The sequence below is a fragment of the Camelus dromedarius genome, chromosome 4 (assembly GCF_036321535.1).
Source record: "Camelus dromedarius isolate mCamDro1 chromosome 4, mCamDro1.pat, whole genome shotgun sequence".
NCBI lineage: Eukaryota > Metazoa > Chordata > Mammalia > Artiodactyla > Camelidae > Camelus > Camelus dromedarius.
This window is the reverse complement of record NC_087439.1, coordinates 67,969,491-67,981,626: the sequence shown is the minus strand read 5'-3', so window position 1 is coordinate 67,981,626 and position 12,136 is coordinate 67,969,491. Positions and strand designations below refer to the sequence as shown.

The 12,136-nt window shown below is 47.6% G+C and overlaps 1 long non-coding RNA gene across 1 annotated transcript; it reads left to right on the top strand.

The window, feature by feature from the left end:
* The first annotated feature begins 625 nt into the window (after nucleotides 1-625).
* On the top strand, nucleotides 626-6,147 carry LOC135321220 (uncharacterized). The gene is made up of 3 exons (XR_010380787.1): nucleotides 626-1,690; nucleotides 4,812-4,943; nucleotides 5,941-6,147. It is a non-coding gene; the product is annotated as an uncharacterized LOC135321220 (long non-coding RNA).
* The last annotated feature ends 5,989 nt before the right edge of the window (nucleotides 6,148-12,136 follow it).

The window sequence follows — 12,136 nt, the reverse complement described above, 5'->3', positions numbered from 1 at the left end:
TTTTACATGGAGCTCAAAGGAATGGAGAGGCAAATCTCCTCTTTCCACCATTACTCAAAAGCAGTAATAGAGAGCACACTTCATAAACTGCTCTTACTTAATAGAAAGCAATTTTTCTTTCAATTTAGAACACAAAATGGAGTAGTCCCCATTTTGGAAGTTCTTTCAGGCTAGTTCCTCTCATCTTTTTGGTTTCTTTTGCCTTCCTCCTCTTTGAAATACACATGTTTTCATCTTGGGCAAGTTACTCCATCCCTGTGAGCCTCCTTTTCCTATTTATAAAGTGAAACCAAGATTAGCGCCGCCCCCATTTCACAAGCTCTTTCAGTTTTTATTTTGCCTTCTCTTATCCTCTCAAAATACACATGTTTTCATCTTGGGCAAGTTTCTCACTGCTCTGCGCCTCAGCTTTCTCTCTGGTGAAGCAAGGAGATGGATTCTCTGCGGTGCCTTCAAGCTCTACAGAAAAGTGTGGTGCAGTGATTTCTCATGCAAACGCTGGGAGCTGGGGCACCTGCTGATTTTACTTTTTCTCCCTTGTTATGTTACTTTTCTGCCCACCTTCATCTTAAAATTTTCTCTCCTTTCTTCCTCCCCCCTGGGCTATATCACAGATGCAGTCTGAGGAGCGCTAAGAGGGTTGACTCTGAATCCAGACCACTCAAATGTGAAGAGCAGCTCCAGAACTCACCAGGCATGTGACCTGGGGCACATCTGAGGCTCTTGGAGTCAGTTTCCAAGTCCATAAAGTGTACTGATAATAGGGGCATCTGTTTCAAAGAACTGTGAGGAGGATTCAGTGGCTGAGCTCATGAGAAGTGGTTAGAAGAGTGTCTGCCTCCACAAATGTTGGCTTTTGTCATTCAGTCTGGACAAGGTCATTGGATTCGCCATTGAGGAGTCAACTTGCACGAGTAGGAGTTCACGAGAATTTCTGGCAGAGAGACGAGGTCTGAGGGAGCCTAGGATGAGGAGGAGGACAACCAAGTGTCCATGTTACCCGCAGTCACCCTCACAGACGCCCGTGGAGAGAGAGGGTGCAGCCAGCAATGGAACGTGAGGACGCACAGAGCTACTTCAGGGCTAGACCAAAGCATGACCAAGGGTGAGAAAGAAGGAAGTCTCCCTGACACTTCTGCACAGGACACAAAATTGTTCTTGTGCAGCAAGGCTGGAGGAGAACCCAACAGACTTTGGATGCCACAGAATGGGAACCAAGGGGCACCTGGAGAGAATTCCACCAGGACAGATGTCAGCTGTCCCAGTGAGGACTCCAGCCCCATAGGTGGCGCTGAGGGACTACATAAGCAGGGACATCATCTGGGGGCAAAAGCTGCGCATCCACAGGTCAAGGGTAAGAACAAGACAGCTGCTCTGTGAAGACTCTCTGACTCAGGGAGCGGGATTCCGCACAGAGCTGATGTCCTAACAGGTAAAAGTGGATGATTAAACCCTGTGGCCCACAGGTTTGCGTGCCCCCAAGAGGAAGGGGGGATCTTGGGTAGCACTTTGGGGTAAGAAGTTTGCTGTTCCTGAGCTAGACGCACACTAGCTGCACACCGGCTGCAGCCCTCCTCCCCGGAACCACAGCTCTCACCGTTTCTGAACCAAATGTCAGGATACCTGATGGGAATGCCGGCTTGATCCCCGATAAAGCCAACTGGAAAAGGTGGCTTCAGACTACAGCCAGGTCAGCTTTCTAACCTTTCACCCCTGAACTAGGCCAACATGACCTCCTGGGTGCAGGCAGGGGTGGACAACCTCAGTGGCCTCCTACAGGGAGAGCCCTCACCTCTGGGTGAGAGCAGAGCCGTCAGGGACCCTCCTGGAGGCAGGCAGGTCTGAAGATGGGGTGCTGGCTAGGCATGCACGAGTCCTTCTTCCAAACTTATCAAGTCAGGGGAAGGAGAGAAGCCAGGAGGTGACTCCAAACTTCCTCCACATAGAAACATGAAAGTGGGGAGATGAGAGGCTCCCCTCACCAGCCCTCTCCAAGGTCACAAATGCAAATGTTTATGGGGTGTTGGTGTGGCTGTGTGAACATACGAGAGTGTCAGAAGGTCATGAGCAGCAGCGGACAGATGTAGGGTCTGGGAAAAGATGCAGCGGGGGCAGAGGTCGCACTTAGGGAACAGGAGCACCCAAGCCCCTTCCAAAGGTGGCCCCCCACCCAGCTCTGGCCAAGTGTAGGACCAGGTGCAGGCTGAGCTCCTGAATGAGGATTCTTTTTCAACAGTGAAACTTCCTGATTGTTAAATGGTGACACAGAACTCAACCTCACATGGCCCATCAGAGCGCTGCCAGGTGTGGCCTATTGTATGGTAACCAGGTAATGGCCCAGAAGGGATGGACTGCAGGGATAATGGAAAACTAAGCCTGAAGGTGTTTGCTCTCTTGTGTAAGGGCAGAAAAAAGAGGGAGATTTCCTCAACAATGAACGAGGAGGGGCCCAGAGCACTGGGGCCCAAAGACAGGGTCTCCTAGGGGCCCTCAAGACTGGGACAGCTGAGAGATTGCTTTGTCACCCCAAATGGGGGGATTGTAGCCCTTGATCCATAAATATAGGAGGATGAAAGGGCTCCCATCTGGGAAAGAGGGAGATCTTGTCGGAATCTGCCTTGTTCTCCAAGCCCACACCCTCCACTGTCCTCAGTCCATTCAAAAGCCCAAAGAGAGGCGAACCCAGCAGCCAAGTGAGTCACCCAGTCTGGGAGGACTTTTCTTCTATCCTGGCTTCCCTTTTGCTCCCTTCCCCTCTCTAATTGTTTCCAGGGCCAGCACTGGGGGCAGACACCGTCCAAAGGGCTGCTCTGTTCCTCCCTCCCCCTCTGGAACAGGCCTCACAGGCTGCCCTGTGTTGCTAGTGCCCATTCATCTGGAACTAGCTGCTCACAGCCACAGCTAAAAAGGCCTTTCATCCACTCATTATCCCTCCACCAAAACCTCAAACGGGAGGAGACTTCAAAGTATCAGGGCCGAGTCTGATTTCCAGTCTGCGGCTGCTCCCCTGCAAGCAAAGGCAGGAGGGAGGTCTCCCACTGCCCTCAGGTTCTGCCTCGGCCGGCGGAGTTGTCATCTGTCTCTAGTAACACCCAGTCTGCTGCGTCCCTTTCCTCCTGGATCCTTCCATTATTGTGTCTATTAGAGAAACAAAGGCTTCGAAGAAGGCTCCCCACAGCTCTGCACCGCCCCCTTGCTCTGTTGAGAATCCCCTTCCAGCAGGACAAGCTGCAACACTCTGTCTTGGAGCAGCCAGTGGGTTGGGTCTTGAAACCAAGAGCCCCTGGCACAGCTCCTGGATTTCTCCATCCTATCCTCCTCCTCCTTCGATTTCATTTCTGATTAGAACCATATTTTTAAGAGTAGATCTAAGACAGGGCTCTGAACAGCAAGTGGAACGGCCATGTCTCCATCCTGATTTTAAGGGTCGTGCCATAACCACCTGGTCTTCTTAGTTCCGGTTTTTTAATTGAGGTTGAGATGCACTCTCATACTTTGTAGATCTCTAAACATGTGTCATATGGTCCTCAAGTCCCAACAGAACCAAATATAAACCAGGATCTCTTCCTTCCTTCTCATCACCGTCTCATTTTTTTGAGAGATGCCCAAGTTGGTTGGGCAATACTCCTAGACAGAAACACATTTTTAGTCTGCCAACTGCCTAGACCAAGCATTAATGAAAAGTCTTATGAAGCTTTGAGCAGGTACAAACAAGCTGTTCACTGGATGACTTTAGTCCTGCTGGAATCTTAAGCAACCAATTTCTGACCTGTTTGGTAAACTGAGACTTGAACATAGCCTATCACTAAGAGGTATTTACTATCTGCCTCACGAGCCAACCAGAGATTGGAACATAGACTTTTGACTTAGATGGTATATTTGTGCCCACCCCCCTACTCCCACCACCCCCCTACTCCCACTACCCGCCTCCATCCTAAATCTAGCCCTTACAATTTCTGCTTGGGAATACCCACTGAACTGGAACTGAATTATGTGGCCCTCCCTTGCCATAAAACAGCTGCTATTTACTTCTAGCACTGAGGACATTCAGCCCTGACTCTCTGCCCATGGCTTTAACCATTGATGTTTCTCCATTAAAAGCAGCAGCTGTGTCTCAGGAGCCCAGCCAGACCCAAGGTGAAGGAAAGATCTCCATGTCCCCATCTACTGCTATTGCCTCGTGTCTCATGACAGCTGGGATGAGTTGACATGAGGCAACTCTAGAAGCAAGAGTAAGAACTCAGCCATTAGCTCCAAGACTTAGATTGATAACAGTGCCTCGTGCATTTCATGAGCCAGCAGTCGGTCTCCTTTGGCTTCTAAGCGAGTGTGTCCAAGCCAGGTGTAAACCATCAGCTGATAAGTTTAGAGCTTAGACCTCTAAGTAGGTGGAGCTAGAGTCTATGTTCTCAAATAGATGTGGAATTGGGTGTTCAGCTCAGAGGTGGGCCTGGGGGGACACTCAAAATCACCAGATATACATTGCACAATGTTCTGATAATTTTATTTAAAGACCTATTTTTGGAAAAACAGTTCATCAGTAGAGACATTGCAGGTTTAGAATATAAAATATTTCATGAAATTTTAAGCAAGAATTTGAGTCTTGAAAGATGTTTTCTTGCTTGAGGCAGAAGATCCAAGCAAAACACTGGGACCCCCCACCCCCCAAGGCCAGCTCAGCTCCTCTGCTTTGCCCCAGGGTTAGAAACTTGGGAAACCTTGATAATCAGGATAATCATTAAGATTTGTCCCAGCTCTTGGATTCTAAAAGTACCTCCTCCTTTCTTTTCTTGGGTCCTTATTCTTTCCAGAGGTGAGACAAAGATATTCCATCAGGTGAAAACTACTTCTCGCCATGTTTGTGCTGTACCATCTACACAAAAAGCCACCCTGATGGGACACTGTGAGAACTGTGGATTCAAGGACATACAAAGCCCTGGGTGGTGAGTGCCCAAGGTCACTAGAACCAGGGGTTCTGCTGTTTACAACCATCTGATACCACTTCACAAGGAGGCCCCCGCTTCTAGCTGTGTGAGCTTGGGCCCATCCCTTAACCTTGGCTGTGTGTCAGTTTCCTCTTCCGTAGAACGGGGTGGTTCTAATAGAATGTACCTCAAGGTGTTGTTAGAGGATGACATGACTACGTATGAAGTACTTACAGCAGTGCCTGGCAGACATCAAGTTCTAGAAAAGTGTTTTGATGAGTAAATAAAATTTATTATGGACCTGCTCCTTTCTCAAGATATTTTTAAATTTTTAGTTCCAATAAAAAGACTGCCCTTACTGCTGCCACCAGAATTCCCACAGCAGTTATTATACGGATGAGTCGTAGGAGAGGGTTCTTACTCCCCCCTCACCATCAGCACTTTTTCCTCTCCTTACACATGGTGGGGTGGAGAATTTGTCTAGTAGCTCGTGCTAGTTATTCTAAGTAAGGCCACCCATATTAGTAAGAGAAAGATGTGTTTGGTTCATAGATGCTTGTGATAGGCTTGAATAGTGGCCTCCGAAAGACATCCACATCCTAATCCCCAGAACCTGTGAAGATGTTACCTTACATGGCAGACGTGATCAAGTTAAGGAACTTGAGACGGGGAGATTACCCCGGATTATCCTGGTGGGCCCAGGGTAATCACCACGATCTTTATAAGAGGAAGGCAGGAGGTCAGAGAGGAGAGAAGATGCTACATCGCTGGCTTTGAAGATGAAGGGAGGGACCACGAGTCAAAGAATGGAGGCAGACTTTAGAAGCTGGTAGACGCAAGGAAACGGATTCTCCCCTGAAGCCTCCAGAAGGAACACAGCCCTGATTTTAGATTTCTGACCTCTGGAACTATAAAATAATAAATGTGTGTGGCTTTAAGCTACTAATTTTGCACTAATCTGTTACAGTAGCTACAGGAAAATAACACAGTGCTCTATACCAAAAACTTTTTCCAGATGGAACCTGGAAAGTTCAGCTGCCTTGACCCTGAAGCAAGATGCCCAGACTGAGCCACAGCACAAGTGGAGAAAGAATGCAAGACGATGGCACTTTTTTTAAAAGAAAGATTTGGCATCATCTGCTGGACTCTGTTTCATGATCAACTAATAACGAGATCATTTGCCATCTGGTCACGAATTGCACCTGCAGGTGTTTCCAAGCATAGCAGGAATTTTTTCTCTTGGAATAAACTTTAAAAGTTCTCATTTTTCTTTTGTGCCACTTCTCCCATTGTTTTTATTGACTTTTACTTACATTTTTGCGTATTTATATAATAATACTGACAACTATCACATAGCACAAGCCTTCTGTGTATCAGGCACTGGCCAAAGTATTTACCTGCATGCATTCACTTAATCGCCACAAGAACCTGTGGGAGTATATACTACAACTATGCCCATTTCACAGATGAGGAAACTGAGGCACTGAGAATAAATAACTTTCCCAAAGTGACACATCCAGAAAGAGTATGAGGCACCCTTCAAAATCAGGTCATGTGGCTCCAGAGTCCATGAGGCTAACTGCTGTGCTATCTTGTCCCTTATAACAATGAACTTCCTCAGAGCTAAGACCCACTTTTATTCTTATATTTACCTCCCCACTCCCACGCTGCCATGCCAAGTACATTTATTGAGCTCCTGTTATTGCTAACGCTGTGGTAGACACTTTCACATAATCTCTACTATAACCTCAAGTGCCTTGTCCTACAAATACTAAAGTGGGAGAACCCCAGCTCTATTGTCTTTCCAAACCACCCTGCTGAATTCCAGACTGAGAGCACTGGAGTTGGAGTCAAGAGCCCTGACTGGAGTCTTAGCTCTTCCGCTTATTACCAGCTGTGCTACTAATGCCAATCTCCTCACTACTTGGGTCTCTGTTACTTCACCTCGGAAATGGGGGTGATGAAACGTAGCCTGTAGGCATTTCAAGCTTCTCCCGGATGGGGCTGGTGATACATCACAGCTGGGACACAGAGCTAGTTCCCAAGGCAACAGCCGTTGTCTGAGGCTGGCTGATAAAGCAGAGCTCTGGAGGGCACTCTACTCTTTCCAGAGTGAAACCCAGCTCTGGCCCCCCTTCCTGGCCTTCTCCAAGAGGAACCACCATCCAGTTGGAGATCTTAGAGATGACTTCCTCCCTGGGAGCAGCAATGCATCACCTGCCCCAACTCCCGTACCATTCATTTGGTGCACATGCTGTTTCTCCCTCCCTCCATCCCCCAACCAGGGTCTCACTGCCACAGGCATCAGCAGCAGCTTAGAGAACCTCACTGTCACATGGGGATGGGGGCAGGAGGCTAATGCCTAGCTGACCCTTTCCTTCATTGTGGTTCCAGACACCTACCCAGGCACTGAAGGAAATGTGAAGATGAAAGGCTACGGGACCTTCTTGTCTGAAATAAAGGAGAGGGTCCCAGTGCCTGGGAACTAGACATACCACCGATTTCTACTACTTCTCCAACCCAAGGATAAGGGAGAAAAGCAGCAGCCCAGGGCAACCTCCAACCTCAGCTCCAGGAACCAGGAAAGATTCTCAGTCACCTACCAAATTATTTAAAACATAATTCGAGAGGCCAAGATGGCAGAAGAGAAACACTTGAGCTCATTTCCTCTCATGAGCACACCAAAAATCACAACTATCTGCAGAACAACCATCACTGAAAAAGACCAAAACCTACCAGAAAAGATCTTCCACAGCTGAAGACAAAGAAGAAACCACAATGAGGCAGGCAGGAGGAGCGAACTCACAATGTAATCAAGTCCCATGCCCCTCAGGTGTGCAACCCACAAACCAGGGAATAATTATAGAGCAAAGGTTCTCCGGCAGGAGTGAGAGTTCTGAGCCCCACGTCCGGCTCCCCAGCCTGGGGACCCTGAATCAAGAAGAAAAATCCTCAGAGCATTTGGCTTTGAAGGCCAGTGGGGCTTAACTGCAGGAGCCCCAAAGGACTGGGGGAAATAGACACTTTACCTCTAAAGGGCACACACAAAATCTCACGCACACCAGGACCCATGGCAAAGGCAGTCATTTGATAGGAACCTGGGCCAAACCTACCTGCTGGTCTTGGAGAGTCTCCTGGGGAGGCAGGGGTCGCTGAGGCTGACCCTGGGAGGGTAGACGCTGGCAGCAGCCGTATTTGGGAGCTGGTTCTCCCATGTGGACGCTGGCGAACACCAGGTAGGTTCCTCTCTCGCTGGCTCCTCGACACCGAATTAACGCCAAGACCTGGCCCCGCCCATTAGCCTTTAGGCGCAGGCGCTGGGACCCCTATGGTCAAACAACTGATTGGCTGGAGACACAGCCCCGCCCATCAGCAGACCGGCTGCCTGGCCACCTCTAGACCCCGCCCTGCCCACTAACAGGCCATCACGAGCTTCAGGACACCCCCGACCCCGTAACTAACTGTGCACCACCCCCAACAGTTACCTAACGCCAGCTCTGGGATCTCCTGGCCCTGCAGCTAGTCTCCAGGACCCAGCTCTGCCTGCCAGTTGTCCAGCAAGGCTCTCGTTCAAATTCGATGGAGATCAAAAGCTTTGCACACATAATTCAGGATTTTAAATTGTTTAACTCTCTGGACATTATAATATGAAATTCTATGGCTTGCTTTTTGGACACTTTACTTTCAAGCACACTTTTGTTCCTCATTATATGTGAATTAAAATAGAAGATTGCCTCTATTATATCAGGTAAGAGATTCATAGCTACTTATGGACTTTACAAGGGCAGGCTATAATCCCTTGGTTACAACTGCTATAGCAGAACAATTCCGTCTGGCTCAGTGTTTCTCAGTGCTGGCTGCACACAGCATCATTTGGTTGAGACTAAAGGAAGTATCAGTGTCCATATCCCATCCTAACTAGGAAAATCAGAATCTCTGGGCCAGGCTTGGTTTTTTGTTTGTTTGTTTTTTGTTTGTTTGTTTGTTTTTAACTCCTCCGTTGGTATTACCAGGCAGCCAGGATTGGAATTTCTGGTTAAGAGCTCAGTCTTTGGAATCAGAAAGACCCACGTTACTACTCACTAGCTATATAGCGACAGCAGGTCCCCTGAGCATCCCTTGCCTTAGTTTATTTTTATTCATTTGCAGGCCAATAAGAACAGTAGCACTTCAAAATTTGTTCATGTCATGAAATACAGAGAACATTAAAATATTCGTAAGAGCATCCCAGGAACTCCAGGAACCGGTAAACAAATGAGGAGAGGTGACCTTCTCAGGTGCTTCAGCTCTCCCGAGGGCTGAGGGGATCAGTACCTATCCACACTGCGTGGCCTTCAAGGCGTGCTGGTGGGGAGGCTTTGCAGAGAAGGGGACGAAGGGGGATTTTTACCAAGTCATCCCGTCACAGACTATTAGAGTTAAAGGGGGACCTAAGAAAATGATCTCTTCTAACTCCTTTATTTCAAAGAGGAGGAAACTGAGGCTGGAGAGGTGGGGTGACTCACACAGAGTGCCAGATCCACATTGGAGGTTGCCTTCGGTCAAAATCAAACCCCTGGCCAGGAGGTGCTTACCCTCCCTTTGATCAGAGGGCAGTCACAAAACAATGCTTCCACGTCTTGTCAGCAGATCTGACTTAACATCACTCTGGCGATTCACCACGTGGATTCATCAGCCCCAATCTCTTCTTGCAGCCCAGGAGACTGACTGAGAGACAACTGTCTTAAAGCTCGGGTACCTGTGCAGAATGACAGCCAGCAAGTTTCTTTGCTCTTTTTCTTTTCCTTTTCAATCTGTAAAGCTGCAGTGAGTGAATGTGTACAGAATTAAAGCCAGGAGCGCGGGAACAAAGGTATCATCGGAGAGCCGCTCAAGACTGACAAGTTCACCGCTCAGCATGTTGAAATCATTTGTCTAGCTGAAGGATTGTTTTCCCTCCTTCAGGTTTATTTCAGTTGTGGAATGGTTGGGTTTGGGAAGGGGGGCTGTTTGGGTCCTGACACTTGAGCTGCTTCTGCACTGCTGATTCGTAACAGACCCTTGATTCTGGAAAGGCTGGTTGCCTGGTTTACTTACAACTCAACTCCTTCCCCCACCCACCCCCTTAGTTCCACTTCCCCACGCTGCATGGAGAGGAAAACCCAGAATGCAAAATAGAAAATGTGCTGGTGACAAAGAAAGGCCAAGATGCCACTGGTTACATGGGTTTGGAAGTGGAAGCCAGGTGCATTCTCTCCAGTATGGCTGCAGACTGTCTTTGAAACAGATGTCACCCACTCCTCCGCCATTCTCTTTGCCTAAGGGAGGCACTGAGCTCCAGAATGGGAGACAATAGGCATTAATATCCATTGGAATGACAGCTGTTTATGACTCGCTTTGCTCAGGACACGTGTCCCCCAAGCAGAATGATTAGCGCTCCGGCAGAATACGATATTTGTGGGTAATCAAAAGTGAATGACAAATCGTTTGGACTAAGGGGAGGCAGGGTCTTCATCAGCCTTTCTGGAAGTTCCCACCAAGAATAAAAAATGAAGTGAGCACAGAGCAGGAGCCTCCTTCCTACTCATAGCATGGTGGATTTGTTCAGTGTATCCTGGGAAAACTTAGCTACCTCACCAGGGTGTTATGAGGATTAATTAATGTTTGTAAAGTGCTTGGAATTCTGCTGAAGAAATGTACCTTGTCGGTGCAAATTATTATCATTCTATAGTGCCTTTCATCTCAGAATCTCAAAGTGCTTCCCCAACAATTAATTAAACCTGACTACACCCCTGTGAGGGAGGAGAGCATCATTCTGCCCTCACTAATACAGCAGAGTTTCTGCCTGAGTCATAGAGTCTAATGTTCAAGTTGCCCTCCAGGAAGGAGAGAGACCCCATTAGCGAGCATCCCTAAGTGCTTCATAATACATGAGTCACTAACAATGCAAGGCAAAGTACTGTACCTGATTCCGATAGCTGTAAGGACTTGTTTAATTTTGTTTTGTCCCTAATTGTCTGGGCTGCTTGTTTTATTTTTCTCCCTCCCCAGTAAAGCAATAAGGTGCTTGTCAGATGAGAGCCCAATTAGCAGCTGTAACAAGTTACGGTGTCCTGATTACACCATCTAATCCCATTCCTAAACACCTGTAATCCCAGTAACAGGTTGCACCCTTCTCCCACTGCAGACACCCCAGAAGAAGTTGACTTACCTTCTACAAAAAAAAATTTAATAGGATTGTTAACAGGATGGGCAGTGAGATGCCATGTTAGCAATCTCGAAGCTGCAGGCTCGTCTAACATGTGAGCATCTCAAGCATGTATTATAATTCTTTTTTCATTACAAGTGCAGTAATTCATAAGCACAGATCTTTTGTATTGGCTCCTTTTAAATCAAGTGAGCATGTGTAGCATTCTAGTGTGTGCTGGAGACAAATCAGCCAGCAGAGTTCTCACCAAATGTGTTTTAAAACAGAACTTTTGGCATCAGTTCTGGACAGGTTTTAAGACAGGAATTTTCTCAGGAGGCCAACATTCTAGTCCTGAAAACCTGGGAGGAAAATCATGATTTCCAACTCTAATCCTTTCTAAGGGGTTGAGTTGCTGCATGACCTCAGAAGCATTCCCTAAGCTCACATAAAACTCCCAATTTCTTTGATGTTCATCTCGGAGCTGGAAGACCTGGGTTCTCAGCTGAGTTGACCACTTACCAGTTATGTTACACTGGACAAGCCACTCACGTCCCTGAGGCCCCATTTCCTCATCTATAAAATGGGAATAATTATGGCTGTTCTGTATACTTTTTCATGTTGTTATGTGGCTGAGATCATTTTTATGTAGGAGTGCTTGTAAACCATGAAAGCTGTACAAGTGTAAGTGGCTCTTAGAGCAGAAGGCAAGTCACCATAAGAATCCCACAGTTATAGGATGACAAACCTGTTCGTAGTCATAATCACACTGAGGTAGCCACCTCCAGATGTGGCATACTTAACTGTTATCCATGCTAAGCAGCACTGATAAGGGAAATTGAAGAGCTCTAAGACGTGAAATTCTTGGGCCTTGTCAGATGGGTTGTAGAAGTTAAGGTTCTGTTGCTCTGGCTTCTTTTCCACTCCCCCACGCCCCCGCCCCATCTCCTAGTCTGCCAGTTCCACTGAGGATTCCTTCCCAGCACTGTGTAGTCATGATGGGGCTTCATGTACCAAGCCTCATCCACACCTCTCTACAAGAATG